Consider the following 19,471-nt stretch of genomic DNA (forward strand, 5'->3'; position numbering starts at 1 on the left):
CACGTACACACTGCAGACATCCTTCCTGGTTGACTATCCACCTAATATCTACTAACAAGGGTTAGCAATCTACTTTGGAAAATGAGCAAAGAAAAACTGATTTTTTTTGTTACTTACGACGGAGTATGATAATGGCAGAAAAAAGACTGTGTACATGTACGTGTAACTGGGTCACCATGCTGCACAGTCGAAAAAAAAAAAAACTGTATGGGGGAAATAACAATAAAAAATAAATAAATAAAAGAAAAAAAAAGAAAAACTGATTTCTTAAAAAAAGTGGTTGACTTGTGAAAGTCTTAGGCAGCTTTTATTTAAGGGAATGTATATATTTAAAGGACTTGTCACTTCATAACATGTGTCTCCTTTCCACATGGATCTAGTCCCAATTTAATGCAATGTCTGGCCCAGATTGTAAGGCAGGGATTTTAAAGTTTATTAATTTTTAATTTCCAAATAGTATTGTAAACATGTGAAAAGCTTAGTTTTCTTTACAAACCTCTGAGACAGGCCCTGTTAATATCCTTACTTTTCAAATGGTAAACCAAAAGAAAGCACAGAGGGGTTAAGTAAGTTACCAAAGGTCATGGAGCCAAAAAGCGAAAGTCCTGGGCTTCGAAATCAGGCAGTTTGACTGGAGTCAATGTTATTCACCACTACACAGAGCTCCCTCATTATTTGATTTTGTAAATAAATTTTATTGAGGTCCATTGAAGAATTTTAGTTACATACAATAAAATGTACCTATGTTAAATGTACAGTTTGAAAATTTTTAATAGCTGTGATATTTCCATGTAAATACCACATGAATAGATTATTCGGTATTTCTAACAACCGCAGCCAAACTCAACTTGCAGTTCCAGGCAACCCCTGATCTGTTTTTTGTCAATGTAGATTAGGTTTGTTCTTTCTAGAATTTTATGTGATATAATCATATGTGCTCATAAGTGTCTGGCTTGTTTTGCTCAGTGTCATGCTTTTGAAGTTAATCCATGTTGTTCCATGTATCAGTAGTTTATTCTTTCATAGTTGAATAATATCTTGTTGGGTGGATGTACTACATTTTATTAACATATTTACCAATTGATGGATTTCCAATTTGGGGCTATTAAGAATAAAGATGTTGTTAACATTTATGTATGAACTTTTGTACAGGGCATCTATTTTTATTTAACTTGAGCAAATACCTAAGAGTGAAAAGTCTAGATGATATGGCAGATGTATGCTTCATTTATTAACATTTGCCGAACTCTTTTCCAAAGTGGTTGTATCATTTTATGTTTCCACCAATGCTTAGGATTGTCAATCTTTTAAATTTTAGCTCTTTGAGTTGGTATGCAATGGTATCTCACTGGAGTTTGAGTTTGCATTTTTCTGACAGGGCAAATAATGGCAAACCTCTCTTTCTTTTTCTTTTCTTTTCTTTTTTCTTTTTAGAGCCGCACCTGCAGCATGTGGAAGTTCCCAGGATAGGGGTCCAATTGGATTTGCAGCTGCTGGCCTATACCACAGCCACTGCAACGTGGGATCCAAGTCGTGGCTGCAACCTACACCATAGCTCAAGGTAACTCTGGATCCATAACCCACTGAGCAAGGCCAGGGATTGAACCTGCATCCTCATGGATACTAGTCAGATTTGTTTTCTGCTGAGCCACGATGGGAACTCCTGGTCAGCATTTTTTTCCTGTGCTTTTTGGCATTTACATATTTTCTTTTGTGATGTCTCTGTTGAGATCTTCTGGTTATTTTTTATTAGGTCGACTGGCTTCTGATTACTGAGGTATATAGGATCTTTAATATGGATCACAGTCTTGGTCAGACATGTATTTTGAGACAACAGCCAGCGCTCCTGTATCTGTAAATGTGGACTCCACGGATGCAGAGAGCCAACTGTCCGTTTTATATAAGGAACTTGACCATGGGTAGATTTCAGCTTCATGGGAGTTCTGGGACCAATCTCCCCCACAAATACAGAGGGACGATTGCATCTACTTGCATTGTCAGGATTGACTCTTAGTATTTTACTATTTTATTTTACCTTATTTAAAAATTTTATTTTTTGTCTTTTGTTTTTTTAGGGCCACACCCGTGGTATATGGAAGTTTCCAGGTGAGGGGTCAAATTAGAGCTGTATCTGCCAGCCTACAGCAGAGCCACAGCAATGTGAGATCTGAGCCGTGTCTTCAACCTACACCACAGCCCACACCAACGCCAGATCCTTAACCCACTGAGTGAGGCCAGGGATCGATCCCATGTCTTTATGGATACCAGTCGGGTTAGTTAACTACTGAGCCATGATGGGAATACCAGACTCTTGGTATTTTGAAAGGTATTTTTCAAACAGCAAAATTTTAATTCTTCTGAAGTGCAATTTATCAAAGTTTTAACAATAGTTTTTGCTCTTTATGTCCAAACTAAGAAATCTTTGCTTATTCCAGGGTAATAAAGATTTTCTCCCACTATTTTTCTAGAAATATACAGCATTTGCTTCTACATGTAGGTCTATGAGCAACTTGGGATTAATTTTTTTCTATGGTTTCAAAGTTTATTGCTTTCCATATGGATATTTAGTTCTTTCAGAACCATTTGTTGGAAAGAACATCTTTTCTTCACTGAAATAAGTTTGGGTCTCTTTGTGAATTGATAGTTTTGTTCTCCACTGACCCGTAAGTCTGTATTTGTGCCAGTACTAAACACTAATTTTGATTATTTTTACTTGGTACCAAGCAGTGGGAGGTTTCCAACTTTGTTCTTTGTTTCTAAAAAGGTGTTGTCTATTCAATAGACATTTTTCCAAAGAGGATATACAGACGGCCCAGAGTTACATCGGCAGATGCTCATCATGGCGCTCATCAAAGGCAAATCAAAACACAAGAGCTTATCCCCCCGCACCTGTCAAAATGGCCAGCATCAAAAGGTCTACAAATAACCTGTTGGTGAGGATATGCTGGTGAGGATATGGAGAAAAGGGACCTTTAGGACATTGTTGGTGAGATTATAAATTGGTGCAGCTGCTGTGGAAAACAGCATGGAGGCCCTCAAAAAACTAAGAAGAGAGCTACCACATGATCCAGCAATTCCACTGCTGGGTATATATCCAAAGAAAATGAAAACACTCATTTGGAAAGATACATTCACCCCAGTGTTCTGTTCACACCAGCATTCTTTACACATATGGAAATGACCTAAGTGCCTATCAGATGACTGGATAAAGAAGATACACACACACACACACACACACACACACACACACACACACACACACACACACAGGAATGTTGCTCAGCCACAAAAATGAATGAAGTTCTCCTATTTGCAACAATGGAGATGGACCTAGAGAGTATTATGCTTAGCAAAATAAATCAGAGAAAGAGAAATAGTCTATGTTATTATATATGCAGCATCTAAAAAATAAAACAGGAGTCCCCAACGTGGCACAGTGGAAACTAATCTGTCTAGGAACCGTGAGGTTGCAGGTTTGATCCTTGGCCTCGCTTAGTGGATTAAGGATCCGGCGTTGCCATGAGCAGTGGTGTAGGTCGCAGACATGGCTAAGATCTGGTGTTGCTGTGGCTGTGGTGTAGGCCGGCAGCTACAGCTCCGAATACCCCCCTAGCCTGGGAACCTCCATATGCTGTGGGTGCAGCCCTAAAAGGTCAAAAGACAAAAATTAAAACAAAAGAATGTATATAACAAAACAGAAACAGACTCACAGATATAAAGAACAAACTCATGATTACCAGTAGGAGAGTGGAGGTGCATGAACTAGGGATATGACATTAAGAGAAACAATTACTATGTATGAAATAAACAAAAAACAAGGGTATATTGTACAGCACAGGGAAACACAACCATTACTTTGTGATAACTTTAAATGGAGTATAATCCATTAAAATACTGAATCACTACGTTGTACATCTGAAACTAATATAATCCTGTAAATCAACTATACTTCAATAAAAAATTAATTAAAAAAATTAAAATTGTTTTGCCTATCTTAGATCCTTTGCACTGCCAAGAAAACTTTGGTATTGGTTTGTCAACTTCTACAAAAAAGCCCCTTGGGATTGGGTTTGGATTGAATTTAATCTACATAAATATGGAGATGATTTCATCCTAACAATCTTAAATTTTCCAAACCATGAACATAATGAACTTCTCCCATTTCTTTAGATGTTTTATATTGCTTATCAGAAATGTTTGGGGTTTTGCAGTGTATAAATCTTTGATATATTTTGTTAAATTTATCCCACAAAGTAGTTCTTGCTTTTGTTACATATTTTTAATATTTTATTTCCAATTTTTCATTGCTCAAATATGGACATAAAATTATTTTTTATAATTTGAACTTGTATCCAGTTAAAGACATTTATTAATTCTAGAAGCTTTTCTGTTTCTTCCTGACAATTTTTTATGCACACACTCATGTTGCCTGAGAATAAAAACAATTGCATTTCTTCCTTTCCATTATTATGCTTCTTTTTCTGGCCTTATTTTATTGGCTAAAGTCTCCAGTACAATATTAAAATAAAAGTGGTAAGGAGTTCCCATCGTGGCTCAGTGGTTAATGAATCCAACTAGGAACCATGGGGTTGCGGGTTTGATCCCCGGTCTTGCTCAGCAGGTTAAGGATCCTGAATTGCCGTGAGCTGTGCCGTAGGTCGCAGATGCGGCTCGGATCCCGCATTGCTGTGGCTGTGGTGTAGGCTGGCGGCTACAGCTCCGACTGGACCCCTAGCCTGGGAATCTCCATGTGCTGTGGGTGCGGCCCTAAAAAATACAAAAAAACAAAAAAATAATAAATAAATAAAAGTGGTGAGAGTGGTCATTCCTGCCTTGTTGCTCATCTTGGATGGAAAACACCCACTTCCACTATTAAGTATTAGCTGGAGGTTTTCTGCAGGAATGTCTTATCAGAACAAGGATATTCATTAACATTCTGAAGTTGCTGAGAATCCTTATCCTGAGTACGTGCTGAATTTTTTCAAATGCTTGCCCTATATACTTAATGTTTTCCTTTTGTTTCACTAGTTAATCAGTGAATTCAGTTGTTTGATTTTCACATATTAAACCAAACTTGCTTTCCAGGGATAATCAGCCCATATGATGTACAGTATTATATATTTTTTTCTACATCACTAGTGCTGATTTAATGTTTTTTGTCAAGGACTTCTACATTCTAACTCAGGAGGGCTATTGGTCTGCAGATTTTGCTTTCTTATAATGTGTGATCCCTCTCCTTTGGGTATTTCAAGCTTGATTTTCTGGACGAGTCTGGGAGAGGCCATTATCCAGGCCTGCTCCTCGGCTTTGCCAGTTTAGAAGTTTGATTTTAGCAGTTCTGGACAAAAAGGGCAAGACTGAGGGCCTTGAGTCAGGTTACTTCGATTTATAAGTGACTGACTGGTAAAGAGCACTGTCTAAAATTCCAGGGAGAAATTCTAGCAGGCATTGTGGGTTGCTTCCCAGATTCTTTCCACCTCTTCCTTTTGCTGGCAGAGTTTGTACGTGTGTGACGAGGGAAGCTTCCTATTCTCCACTGGGGTTTGAGCCTTCTTTACTGTAAACCACATATGCCCGACGTTCCGGGACTCCGGAAGAGACTCAGTTTACCAGTTGAAGATGCAGAGTCAAAAGATGGAAAGGCGTGGGTCCTTGAGGACTTTGAAACACTGACTGTAACCAACCTGTGTTGTTTGTGAGATAAATTTCTGAATTTCTTAAGCTTTTCTTAGGTGAGGTTTTCTGGTTTATTAACAAAACCCAGCAAACTCATTTTAAAAAATCACCTGAAATTGAAATACGTTTTGTCATCTAGTCACAGCCATCAAAAAATAAATTAACAGTTTTTTTTATATTACCTTTGAGATATTCCAGAGAAAGGATGAGAACTGTATTAATGGGACTTCCATCAAAGTGTGAGAGCATGATGAATCGTCCAGTTGCATTCTAGGGGTGCTGACGAACTCAGGGCAGTAATCAAGAATCTAAACATCCTGTCAGACAGGCAATCCAGGAGACTCGGTGGCCAATTTTTCATCAGCTTCCTTCATATTTTTTCACTTCATGCTGATCACACTTCTTGTATTTGTCACTGCAGAATCAGCAGTGACATTTCCAAAACACCTCATTTCTAAAACACCCTTAGGACACGTTATAATTCCTATGATTTCAAATCATCTTGCATTAATTATATTTTAGCCTGGTAACACCCATGCAAGGGGCTCATTTATTATACCTGGAGAGGCTGGGAGCTGGCAGAGAAGGCGAGCATGAGCAAAGAACTGCTGACAGGAGCTTTTGGGGGCAGAGAAAGTATGAAAGCCTAAGTCTGGAGTTAGTTATTTTTCACCAGGACAAGCAGAAGTCTGGACAGCGGATTACCCCCCTGGCCTCCCAACCGGAATCTCTGCTTCCATCCTTGCCCTCGTGTGGTCCATTCAACACAGCAGAGAGACCCTGTTAAAAAAGAGTCTGGTCTGGCCACTCTGAGTGGTGTTCCACTTCATTCAGAATAAAAGTGGAATTCCTTACAATGGACACAGGCCTTGCGTGATCTGGGCCGCTGCCTTCCTCGCCTCCAAGTCTATGTCTACTCACCACATTCCCACAACAGTGACCACCCCCCAGCCCCCCACAACTTGTCCTCTGTCACAGGGGGCAAAGTCGGACCTCAGGGCCTTCGTGCACTTGCTGATGCCTTTGCCTGGGGGTCCTTCTTCCAAAGCTTTACTCAGCCGACCCCGTCACCTCTTTTAAGTCTTCACTCTCATTTCCTCTCCTAGAGTGATGCCGTCCTCTTCCTTCGTGCTCTTATTTTTTTCCATGGCACTTATCACATCTTTTAAAAATTTAACTTATTTGTTACTTAACTTCATTTGCTTGTTTATTTCTATAAACAAAAAATGTAAGCTATACGAGAGTGGGGATTTTCATCTGTTTGCATTCATGGCTCTAGTCGCTCAAAAACTTAAGGGCTCAAAGAATGTCAGTTGAATGAATGAAATCACTTGCAATTGTAAATGGACAGACCCATGACTGTGCCACAGGAAGAAGTCTGGATTTGAAGCTGAACATTTCCGAGGGCATTAGAAAACATCTTAAATGTTAGTGTATATGCTGAACCAGTCTCACCCTCACGCATTTCTATTTCTTAAAAAGAGAAAACCCTCTTTACCCTTCCTTTAGATTTTTAAAATACAATGATCAAAGATTGCTACTGGAGTTCCCATTGTGGCTCAGCAGGTTAGAACCTGACTAGTATCCATGAGGATGCGGCTTCTATCCCTGGCCTCACTTAGTGGGTTAAGGATGTGCTGATACTGCAAGCTGCAGCATAGGTCACAGACGCGGCTCAGATCCTGTGTTGCTGTGGCTGTGGCATGGGCTGGCAGCTGCAGCTCCGATTTGAGCCCTAGCCTGGGAACTTCTATATGCTGCAGGTGCGGCCCTAAAAAGAAAAAGAAAAATTGTTGTTATGGCCCCTTTCTGCCATTATAACCTCTCATTAAGAATCTTGGAAGGATGGGGGTTGACAGCTACAAAACTACATGAGTGTCGTTAATGCCACCAAACTGTACACTTAAAAGTCATTGTGTATTTTCCAACCATAGAAAAGTTAAAGTAAATAAAAAAATTTTAAATGAAAAAAGAAATACAATGTTTAATAATATTTGTCAGGGTTGCTCACTTTGCTATGGGGGGCTGTCCTGTGCATTGTAGGTGTTGAGCTGCATTCCTGGCCTCCAGTCACTGGATGCCAGTAGCAACCCCTTCCCCAAGCTCTGACAACCAAAAACATCTCTAGTCATTGTCAAGTGTCCACTCGATGGCAAAGCTGTCCCTGGTTGAGAACCACGGATGTAAATAATTTATATTACTTCACACATTCCTGTTTGAATAAAGGGTTATGGTTTTGATATAGCACATGTAATGGAGTGGAAATCACGGGGACTCCGTGCTAACTGTATCACCCGGTAGATAAGAACCATAATAACTGGCAGCAACATGCTGCATTTGTAGATGTTAAGATAACATTTGAGAAGGTATAGAATGCATAGCTCCTTTCTTTTTTTTTTTTTTTTTTTTTTTTTTTTGCTTTTTAGGGCATATGGAGGTTCCCAGGCTAGGGGTCGAATTGGAGCTACAGCTGCCAGCCTATGCCACAGCCACAGCAACACCAGATCCAAGCCATGTCTATGAGCTACACCACAGCTCATGGCAACGCTGGATCCTTAACCCACTGAGTGAGGCCAGGGATCGAACCTGCAACCTCATGGTTCCTGGTCGGATTCGTTTCCACTGCGCCTTGATGGGAACTCCTGTAACTCCTTTTTAAAGGCCTGGATGCGCCACTGCTATGGAGTGATAGTGAACATTGAGAAGGCTTTCAGGAAGGGGGCTGGGGGAAAAAAATAACAAAAAATGATGACGTGCATTCCGTCCACAATTTATACAGGCCAAATCAGAAGAAAACCCACATTGCTTTACTTCATTGAGGAATTGGAATCACAAAAGGAAACAGGTGACCTGAAGTCTGTGTGTGGAAGGAAGACAGTTCCTTATTCATTCGTTTCATTGGCAGATGGCGTGAGGCAGGTGTATGGAGAGTTTAGTTACAGGGAGAGACTGGAGGTGGGCCAGTCACTATCCGATGCTGCTCCTTTTGAAAAGAAAGGGCTGACTAGTTCATTGATGAGAAGCTCTACTTGCAGACACACCTCTCTGCCCCATGTAGCCCCACCACGGTGTGTTTATCCACACAGCCCAAAGTCCCTACGAACTACTTCCCATAACACAGAGCTTCTTGTTTGGGCTTTTAGGTAGAGTTTAAAGTAAATTTTAAGAGTTATATAAGGCGCTTCATAGATATTCATCAAATTGAATTGAAAGGATGTAACCTCAGAAGTACGGCACACAGAAACGTATTTTGCAACCACTTTTGGGGTGGGCACCAAATAATAAGCTAAAAGGAAGTAAAGGGAGCAAGACCAGGAGCAGGAAAAAACGAAAGAACAGAGGAGAATCTCAAAACTTCCTTTTTGTTTGGGAAAATTGGTTTTACATTTAAATATTTTACACAATAATTTGATCTCATCTATATCACAAATATTCAACTATGTGCTACTTAAACAATCCTAGGTATATTACCTTAGCTTTTTCCCTCATTCGAACAAAATGGAAATTACAGAAAGCCACGGAAGCCCAGCCTCTGGGTTTTCCAAACCTCAGAGTTTGGGCGACATTGATTAATCTCCTAAATTCTTGGGTGTCAAAGGCACCAAGGAAGCCAGAAAAGGAAAGAGCCCCCAAAGGAAAGCGGCATTTCATTGGGAACTTTCAGACATCTGTCACTCTTTGTGACAAGTGCAAAAAAAATTCCTTTGCACATTTCGTGACTCACAGGTGGGATGGAACTGACAGCTGAAGTGACGGGAGCTGTGGGGGGGGGGGGGGCAAATGAGAGCCTGGCTTTGAAGATTGTGTTTTTCACGCAGCATCATTAAAACCAAAACCAAAACAAAACAAACACCTGAGACCAAAGTTGTCACCTGAAATGCCCTAAGTGTCTGTTTAAGATGTCCTACTTGATATGACATGGGCTGGAGTATGCGCCCACCTAAAAGCGAGGTCACGCACAAAGTTGGGAAAAGAGACAATGCCCAGGTCTCTGCTGAAAAAAGAAATTTTGTTTCCTGCTCTGGCCCCTGGGTTCAAATCCCCGTGCTGGCGCCGGCGGGGAGAGACGGCCCCTGGAGAAGCCTGCTTTTAATGAGCTTCCCAATCAGCTCGCGAGGGCCAGGCGCGCCCCCTCCCTCGCCCAGCTCGCGTCCTCTCCCGGCCCGCTTCCCGCATCCCTCCCATTCTCCATTTCCCTTCCGTTCCCTCCCAGTCTGGGCGTGCTCGAGCCCAAGGCAGGATCGGGGTCCCCGCCTTCCAGTCCGAAAATCCCGCCAAGGGAGCCGAAGAGCAGAGGAAAAGCCAAAGTGGGGAGAGGGGACGAAAGAGACCTGTGAGTCACCGTGTGGCAGTCAGGGAGCAGCCGCTTCCGCGAGCAGCAGCGACTGGGGTACCTGGACTCCAGGCAGGAAACCTCGCCCCATCAACAAAGGCAGCCTGAGCGCGCACCACACGTTTGCAACTCCAAGTAAGTGGAAGGCGACGCGCGATTTCTCTGAGGTGTCTCCAGCCACTGTTCAGGGTGCCAGCGGATGATCGTGGCAGGAGTGGGTGAAAAGCTGCTGGTGCCTTTACTCCTGAGGCTGCTTTCAAAACTGATCTGCTCCAGAGGCATATTTGGGGGAAGTCAGGTCAGGATAGTTCAGGGTGCCCTTAGATGAGTGGAAGGAAAGAAGCTTATGCGATGTTATGCATGCTTTTGCCTGTGTTCCTGAGTCCAGCTGGAGAACATGCAGGAGCTTTGCTTTTTGTAAAACCGGAGTTAGTAGGTGTGTCCATGGCTGGGTAGAGAAGAAAGTAAGCAGCCTGAGCAAGCAGGGCTCATTTTCCCATCCTTCTGCTTCCCGGATTGCCCCAGGGCTTACCAGCTGATGCATCTTAGCTGGCATTTCTGGGTACCAAGTGGGGGCTTGTTCCTCCCAGTGCCAGCTGACATTGAGCATCTCTTGCAGAGCATCTGGCATTCTTTGTTCTGCCTGCCAGCCCAGGAATGGTTCTAGAAATGGTTACATTCAAAGTTTGAAAGACACACCTTGAATCCCATTTCTTATTTGAATGATAATTTTAATAACTTCCCTGTACAGAGGCACTTGAACTTTTTATTTCACTCACCTACAGCTAGGATATATTTATTACTAGTCTGCTAGATACTTAGTTTCTGGTTGATGTTTCTAATAAGTTAAAATATCTTCAAAGGGAGAAATGTGTTCTACTCCTTCCCTTCCCTACTTAACAAACAGAACATAAAACTTCCTGTCTCTTCAACACACACACACACACCTTTTTCTTTAACACAAAACACAGACACAAGAAGACACATTGAGTTTTACTCACCCCCACCTCTGTTAATAGTTTTGAGGACACACTGAAAAAATAGGAGTGGCATGTGGGGGGGAGGGGAGGTGATGAGTGGGGAGAGTGAACTTTTCCAGAGAAATCAAAGTGCAGTCTTTCTGCATCTTTCATCTTCATCTTGGGGGTTATTTAGGAATTTTGCTTTAAGGGTTTGAGAAAGGTGATGTGTGTGTGTGTGTGTGTGTGTGTGTGTGTGTGTGGGAAGGGCCTGGGAGGAGATCCAGGAACTACCAAGAAGAGCTTTTGAACTAATAACATAATGAAGCAGTTTTATGATCTCAGGCAAATGTGGAGTTGATGAAACAGCAAAGCCCATTTTTGCCCCTGGATCATCTGGGGATGAACTAATACTTGAAATACTATAAGAGGTAATGGGAGTGAAACAAAAGACGTGTCTCCCAGCATTGAAAATAAAGCTTTTATTTTCCATCATCGTTCTGTTCTTTTTTAAGTATATTATATGAAGACCAAATCCTTAAAAAAAAAAAAAATTATACTCCAGTTAAATTCAAAGGAAATTAGTGTGGACATTACCTATTTTCTTCCCTTTGGGATTATTTCAGAATGGTTATGTTTGTTTTTTCGATTTAAATTAGAGGATGAGCTTTTTAAAAATTATTTTATTATCAAAAAACCTAATGCCATTATTTGGGCTTTAATAAACCTTGGTGCTTCGAGTTCTCTAATTGTACTTTTAAATCTGTAGAAAGTGATTTTTCCTCTCCTCCTGTACCAGGCCCCTTTTAGAACTTTTTTTTTCTCATTTAGTGAAAGGCCTCTATAAGGAACCCACCTGAAGCTGTATTCCAGCTGTTTGCTTGTAGATACAAATGTATTAAATCCTCAAAGGTAGAACTGTGAGAGAAGAGAAACTACTGTTAATATGTGACTTTTTATTATCTGACTTCTCAGTGGGGTATTATATAGAATGAAAATAATATCATACTTAAGAATACTTATAGTATATTATGAATACAATATATAACCTGTAGTTCCCTAGACAGACCTCTTTCCATGGTATTGGGAATAATAAATTTACTAATTTATTAAAAATTTCCATGTACCTCATTTAGTCTTCCCACATACGCAATATGTAGCAGAACCCACCTTTTTTTTTCCTTTTTTTCACCACGCTGGAGGTATATGGAAGTTTCTGGGCCAGGGACTGAACCCCTGACTCAGCAGTTACTGGAGCTACTGCAGAGACAACACCAGATCCTTAAACCACCCGCTGCGCCACAGTGGGAATCCCAGGACCAACTTTTTGGGTTTTTTTTTTGGCTTTTTAGGGCCCCACCTGTGGCATATGGAAGTTCCCAGGCTAGAGGTTGAATTGGAGCTGCAGCTGCTGGCCTACACCACAGCCACAGCAATGCAGGATCTGAGCCACATCTATGACCTACATACACCACAGATCATGGCAATGCCAGATCCTTAACCCACTCAGTGAGGCCAGAGACTGACCCTGCATCATCATGGATACTAGTTGGGTTCATTACCACTGAGTCACAATAGGAACACCCAAAACTCACATTTTTAATGAACATTTTTGGTGTTTTTATCCTAGAAAATTTTCATAGAACCTTATTATTGGAAATAACTTGAGAGAAATAAGGTCCCTTAACATTTAATCATTTTGATTATAAAATCAATCTTCAAGGAGTTCCTGTTGTGGCTCAGTGGTTAACGAATCTGACTAGGAACCATGAGGTTGCGGGTTCGGTCCCTGGCCTTGCTCAGTGGGTTAAGGATTCGGCATTGCAGTGAGCTGTGGTGTAGGTCGCAGGCACGGCTTGGATCTGACATGGCTGTGGCTGTGGCCAGCGGCTACAGCTCCGATTAGACCCCCAGCCTGGGAACCTCCATATGCAAAAATAAAATCAATCTTCGAAATTAAATATTTTGAGTTTAAATTTTTTTTTCCTTTTGAAGACACTCTTGCTTTCTCATTTAAACAGCATTCTCACATGAATTCTGATCATATTCCTATTTGACTTGTGGTATTTTATTACTCTTCAAAATTTTCTCAGGAGACTTAGTTTGGTTGGCTTATTCAAAACCACGTATAAGTTAGTGGTAGATTGAGGGCCAAGAGTTAGAATTCAGATTGCAAATTCTAGTTCTCTAAACACCTACAAATATGGTGCCAGAGGAAGAAGGGGAGCTGTCCTTGACTTTCCTCCTAAAGGTGATGCCCAAACTGAGACCACCCAGGGTGCTCAAGCAGCATGTGTGTTTACACCTGAGTACAGGTCAGTGCAGTTTAAAGAGTGGCTGGTTCCCTGTGGAGCATCCATTGGGTCAGGCCTCTCCAACAGCTCTTGTTCCCTTGGGTGGATGCTGAGTGGAACTTGCCTAAGGGTGAGCAATGATGTCCCTTCTGGCTGCAGTTCTAATGAATAATCAGAGAACTTTTGTTTCCTCTTGACACAAGACCATGTCACTGCCCTGGGATAAAATGCTAGTTAGATATGAAGCTTATCCTTCCAAGCTGGGCTTGCTTTTTTCCTTCCAGAGTCAATTGGCCTGAGTGGAATTTAGGCCGTGGCCTCATGTTGGAAAGTTGTTCTCCATTCTTGATGATTGTGGCCAATTCAAGTTTCCATCCACTGGGCCATGTTTCCATGCACTTCATGCCAGTCTTGTCTGTGGCATAGTTTTCCAGGTGTCATATGATCTTTCTAGATTGTCAAATATAACAAGCCTTTTGTTCCTCCCTGTTCTAGTGTTTGGTAAAATGAGGAGTTCAGATTTCTGTGGTTTAAAAGGACAGCTATAATGGATTGTCATCAGAGGGCATTGTAATTATGGTAGTACTGCAGATTTGATTATGTAGATCACATTCACAACAAATCCTTAGTTCTTAAAAGCAGGCAGAGAATATCTTAAGTTCATGCTTAAGATAGTTTGAGAAATAATTTAATTTCTTTTACTGGGCTTTATTTTGGAGCCATTTCTTCATAGTAGGCTTAGCAAAAGTGACATTTCCAATAAAAAAAATCATAATGGGTTTCCTAAAAGCAGAATTCTTAAATTCTTAAACTTATAGTGGAAAAAAGCTATTGCTGTAATTTTGAAAAGAGTAATGGCACTTGGACTCTTAATTCTTAGAATCGTGCTTCATATAAATGACAACATCACTTTAAGGCACAGCTAGCATTCTGTATCTCTCACTTCTTCCAACTTTTATGCTTACCTAGTTGCTCCTTCTCTTGCTCTCATTTCTCCCTTTTATTGATCCAGTTGCCATCATTTCCCATCCAAAAAGTCCCTTGCTGTCTTGCCCAATTCCTTGCCCGTATCTGTGATAGCACATACTCAGAAAGCACATATGTATCAGAAGTGTTTGTCCATATCCTGGAATGCATGGAAGGTTGGACCTTGCCAGCTGAAATTCTGACATTTTTCTGACTTCGTCCACTCAAATCTGTTCTCAGATTGTACTCTCGCTATCAACTCCACTGGACCTTTTTCCTTGTTGACTCAGACCTGGCCGGGATCAGTTTACAGCTTCATCACCACGATAAATGTAGACGTCACTCTCAGTGTCTCAACTTCATTTAGGAGGTGGACCTAGATTTCCCTTCTCCATCGCATCCTCCCCGTTCCTATCTCAACAATACAGTGTTTCTTGCTGCTTTGGCAAGTCGATTTGACAGTCGTAAATGGTATTTATTATATGTATGCCGGATGCTTAATACTGTCCTCGGCAATGTGGTATATTTAAGAAATACGGTACAGAGTTTCTTTTCTCTAGGGGTCAGAGTTTTCAATTCCAAACACTTCCTATTCAGTAAATGGTGCTAACCTGTGAAATCTTGTATTAAGGGATTCACTTAAAAGAGAGCTCAAACAATGAAAATCCACAATACTGCCAACCACCTCTGGAAAAAACACGTTAAAAGTCACAGTTTAGTTCATCAAAGCAGTAGCTTTTTGTAAGTCTTCCTTTTCCTTTCTATAAGGCAGCATTGCCTGTCAGCACTGCCTTCTTATAATTATCTTTTAATGTAACCTTCTTGACATGGTATTATCTTATTTTTTTCCAACTTCTTTGGCCACGCCTCTCATTCTTTGCTCTTTTGTTTCCCTCACTTTCTGAATGTGGATATTCATTTCCAAATATTTCAGTATTCTACTCCTCCCTCTCCATCCACCCCCCTCTTTCCCTCTCCCTCCTTCTAAATGCTTCAGTGCCGATCAAGACTCTTCTTTGAGTTTCAAAACCCTCAAATGCCTCCATTTTCATTTGAGTTTTAGTCTCATATTAAAATTTTTTTTTTCGAAGGAATACTGAAGGGAATGGTTTGAGTACAGCCCTATTTGGGGAAGGGGATTAAAGTGAAAGAATTTATATATATTGGCTGCCTTGTTATATGTTAGGTGGGAAGACAGGGGATACAAAGATAAATATGTCTTCAAGCATCGTACGGTCTACTCCATATATATGCGAGTAATAAGATTAAAACACAAATTGCCGCAGCACAACTTAGAGTAAGACACATACAAACAATATTTTCATCCTAAGCAGTTCTAGAGACAAAGAGATAAAAACATTTTTATGCCAGAAAGGAAAGTGATTCACAAAAGGCTAAATGGAGAGGGTGATAATATCTATTTCAAAAGCATCATTGTCTTTTTTCTTTAATGTTGTTTATCCTGGAAGAGAAACTGCATTCTCAATTCTTTCGTATTATCATTTCACATTTGCTATGTAATAGAGCAGGAAAAATTATTGCAAGTGACATCTTAAAATTTTTTTAAATGAAAAAAATTAGTTTGAATTATTTAGAATAACTATAATTTTAAAGGCATGGCACCTTGCCCTAGATGCTCTTTTTAGGACAATTTCTATGGGATGATTGTCCTTCAGTGAAATTAGACTTGGAGGAAAGATCGCAAATCCTCTGACTTCCCCTGTGGAACGTGGGTGAGGCTGTGAATGAGTCCGAGGATTAAAGGCGCCAAGGGAGGGTTTTCCCAGGCAAATCTTCCCTGTAGGGGGCGCTCTAATTCTCCCCGCCTCCTCTACTCTCAGCCCTTCTGTCACCCCTTCTGATGACTTCAGCTCCTTTCCCAGCAGCATTAACCCTGGAATCGCACATCATTTACCTCTTGGAATTACTCACCTTTATGATCAGATCCATCTCACCCACACCATCCACCCCTTGAAGGCAGGGACTCCCTTATTCATCTCCAGAACCCCGCAATATCTAGAGAAAGCCCGTTGAAATGCCTGATAAATGTCTAGCAAATGAGTGACAAAATGAGGAGATGACTCTGAATACCATTCTCTCCGCTCCTCTTCCTGCTCCAAGGACCTGTGTTCTATATTCAATCCCTCTAAACACCATCTGGTACCAACTTCATGTTTAAAGCCAAGCACCCCATGCTCAACCTCAGACCTCTAGAAGAAGCCTCCTCTTCTTTCTTTCCTCACCTCCTTTATTACAAACATCACCCAAGCCTACCAGTTCTCTGATGGATCCTTCTAGTCATGTTTCACCTTGTTTGTTTCAAGGCCCCCAACTTGGCAAAGTCTCTAATTCACTGCTTCCTCCATAATGGAGAGAGAGAGATCTTATCTCTTCGGTAATGAACTGTTTCAATCAAAGTCATAAGACTGAACACTTGGAACACCATTTTCATATGGCCTTTGCATTTCAGAACTAATAACATTTATTTTCTCATCATATTTTCATCGCACTTCTACTTAGGTAGGCGGAGCAGGATTTTTTTTTAACTGATAAGAACACAAGTTTAAAGAGGTTAAGATGATGCCCTTAAATGCCATATAAGAATTAAAACAAAGACCTTAAAATTCCTAGTTTGGGTTTTTTTGTTTTTTGTTTTTTGTTTTTTTTTTTCTCCTCTACAATGCCATCTCTTCCTTTGGCTAATTAATTTTCTCTCTCAGTTGCCTCTCACGACAAACCTAAACTCCAATGTATATACAGGAAGCAGCCAAATCACCCAGGGTGGTGGTTTCTTATCTTCAATGTTTACCAGAATAACTAGAGGCATGTCTCAGCATCCAGATGCCTGGGCCCCATCCCCAGAGATTCTGATTTGAGAGGTGAAGTTAAGGAACCTGGACATGTGAGAGGCCACTTGGATTCAGGTGGTATTTGAGAAACACTGGCTGCACCACTCCAACATCTGAGCTCTAAGAGGAAAGACATCGAGGTATAAACCATGCTATACTTCTTGCATTGGCAAGTATCATGGTCTTTCTTGTTTCAATGTTTTTATCCCTAAAATGAGGGCACTAATGCTTCCCTCGTAGGATTGACATGAGTATTAATCTAGAAAAGGAGTGCGAAGGACTGAACCCAGAGTCCGGTTGCTAGGGAGTGTTTGGTGAGGATAATGAAAATGCTGATTACAGGGAGGCAGCCCCCTCCTGGCTATGGACCTTGTGCTAAGTCCGCCACTATTTTATTTCTCAGGCACAGCTGGGTTCTCTCACAAACTGACAAAGAGAAACCTAGGTGAAACTTTCTGCTTCCTGAGACACTTCTTCCCTCTACCCTCTCAGATCATTCCCTCTACATGGAGATCCAAAAACCCTTCTCAAAAGAAACACAGGACATGTGATCAAGCTTGAGACCCTGGGGAATCTGACATAGAAAGTCCCCCAATCAGACAGTTGGCCTTGGCCTTTCCCATGGTATCTAGGAAAGCATTGTGTATACAGGGCACTCCCAAGCCAAGGTGCACCCACCTCACTGCTGATGCTGGTGATGCTCATAGCTGTGCCCTTCCTGGCCCTGCCGCCGCTGTGGAGCTGTCAGCTCAGAGGAAGCGTCCAGGTTTGAGTTCAGGAGCCTGCATTGCCTCCTGGCAGTTCTGCCCAACGCTGAGTAGGTCTCTGTATCCCCTGGAGCCTCAGGTTTTCCAGCTGTAAGATGGTGATGATGGTGGCGGTGGTGATGACGGTGACGGGGATGGGCTGGTGGTAGAAGTAAACTGTGAGAATACAATGTTTATAAACTCTAAACAGTGGCACTAAACAGGAGCGACGATTCATAAAGTCAGTGGGGTCATTTCTGCCTTTTTCTTTCCCCAATTCGGCTGCTCGTCATTGTCATCTTTTCAGGACACCTAGAGATTTCCTGTGCCACCAGAAGGTAAGTTTGTCCAGATGCAGTGAGTAGAAGAAAAGATGTGTGATTGATGTGAAGAAAAGGAAATCTGAGTCATAGTGAAAAAAAAAAAAAGTGAGTAGGCAATTCTAAAAAAGGTTAAACCAAAATGGTAATGAGTGGTTTTACTAAATATTAAGTGCTTCCTAAGACTTGTCGAGGGCTCATACCTAAAATGTCAGTCAGTTATTCTCACTACGTTTAGGTTTATGGTTGATGAGTAGCACTTTGTTTATAGTGGAGCCATGCTTCTCATATTTTAATGTGCTTATCAGTCACCTGCTGAAATGGAGATTCTGGTTCACTAGGTCTCTGGCTGACTCTGAGTCTGCCCTTCTAACAAGCTCCCTGGAGGTGGCAGCTGCTGGCCTGGGAACTTCACTTTCAGACGCCAACCACTAGGGTTTGGTTCCACAAACTTGGAGGACTAGGAGAGGAGTCAGAACTCTCTAGTCATGACACCCATCACTCAATACAAACAATGAGTGTCATTGGTAGTAACATTTCTTGCCATATGCAAAAGCTCACACCTATACCTTCCTGTCCAAATAATATCAACAGTGCTTATTTATATAAGAAATTTGCACTCACCATCTGACTTGCTGTTGGCTCTACTGATGCCCCTTGAGAATGTAAGGCCCCTTGCTAGGTGTGTACTTGGGCCTCTTATGAGTGCTTCTGCTTGAGCCTTTCCCTGAGAAGGTGTAAATGAGTCAGCTATTGCCTTTGTAAATTGCTCTCAAAGCTCATGAGAAGGGTGTGGGAACCTTCATTCTTATTATGAGGAGGAGGGCAATGGAATATTTTTTTGTCATGCTAGAGAACTCTCTCCTTTAAGGTTTCAGCAGCTATTTCTCCCTTGAATCGTCCCCTTCCATACCTTAAGGAAGTAGAGCAGGGACCATCCCTCCATGTGACTTCCTGGGAGACACTGGGCTGCCCAGGGAAGGAGCCAAGGGCTTTTGCCTCAGAGTCCAGATTTAATCAATCAATCTATTACCTAAGAATCTTAGGTAATAGAGAAAATCTTCATGCAGAATAAAACAAATGGAGATCATATAAAACTTTAAAGTAATGTTTTCATAATGGCCTTCCTTATTTGCTAATAACACGGCCTCTTCCAAACCTGCCCGGGACATGATTGCTTCCAATAGCAGAGAAGCGTCTTCAAGGTTTTAACCTACAGTGGCCATTATTTCTGAGTGTTCGAACATCAGAAGGGCTTCCACTGGGCATCTGCCAGCTGGTCCAATAGGGTGTCCACGTTACGCCAAAAGTTGGATCTTTGGCTTAAA

At 41.4% G+C, this 19,471-nt stretch overlaps 1 protein-coding gene and 1 long non-coding RNA gene across 3 annotated transcripts in view; one reads left to right on the forward strand and one right to left on the reverse strand.

The window, feature by feature from the left end:
* Window positions 1–9,867: 9,867 nt before the first annotated feature.
* LOC106506761 (uncharacterized) overlaps window positions 9,868–19,471 on the reverse strand; it is a 67,656-nt gene continuing 58,052 nt past the window's right edge. Inside the window, exons 5-8 of the long non-coding RNA XR_014833708.1 lie at window positions 17,756–17,983; window positions 11,825–11,886; window positions 10,542–10,672; window positions 9,868–10,457 (exon numbers count right to left, since the gene is read on the reverse strand). This is a non-coding gene — a long non-coding RNA (uncharacterized LOC106506761). The remainder of the gene's footprint in view (window positions 10,458–10,541; window positions 10,673–11,824; window positions 11,887–17,755; window positions 17,984–19,471) is intronic.
* The window catches only part of PTN (pleiotrophin), an 89,296-nt gene continuing 79,712 nt past the window's right edge, over window positions 9,888–19,471 (forward strand). Inside the window, exon 1 of one of the 2 annotated variants that reach the window (XM_005673124.4) lies at window positions 9,888–10,144. The gene's annotated coding sequence lies outside the window, so the exon portion shown is untranslated. The remainder of the gene's footprint in view (window positions 10,145–19,471) is intronic. The other variant, NM_214336.1, reaches the window with a different exon arrangement.

Source organism: Sus scrofa, chromosome 18, assembly GCF_054392235.1.
Source record: "Sus scrofa isolate SSC_HxYL_T2T_F1_AM1 chromosome 18, Sscrofa_HxYL_maternal_Yorkshire_Landrace_v2.0, whole genome shotgun sequence".
Lineage (NCBI taxonomy): Eukaryota > Metazoa > Chordata > Mammalia > Artiodactyla > Suidae > Sus > Sus scrofa.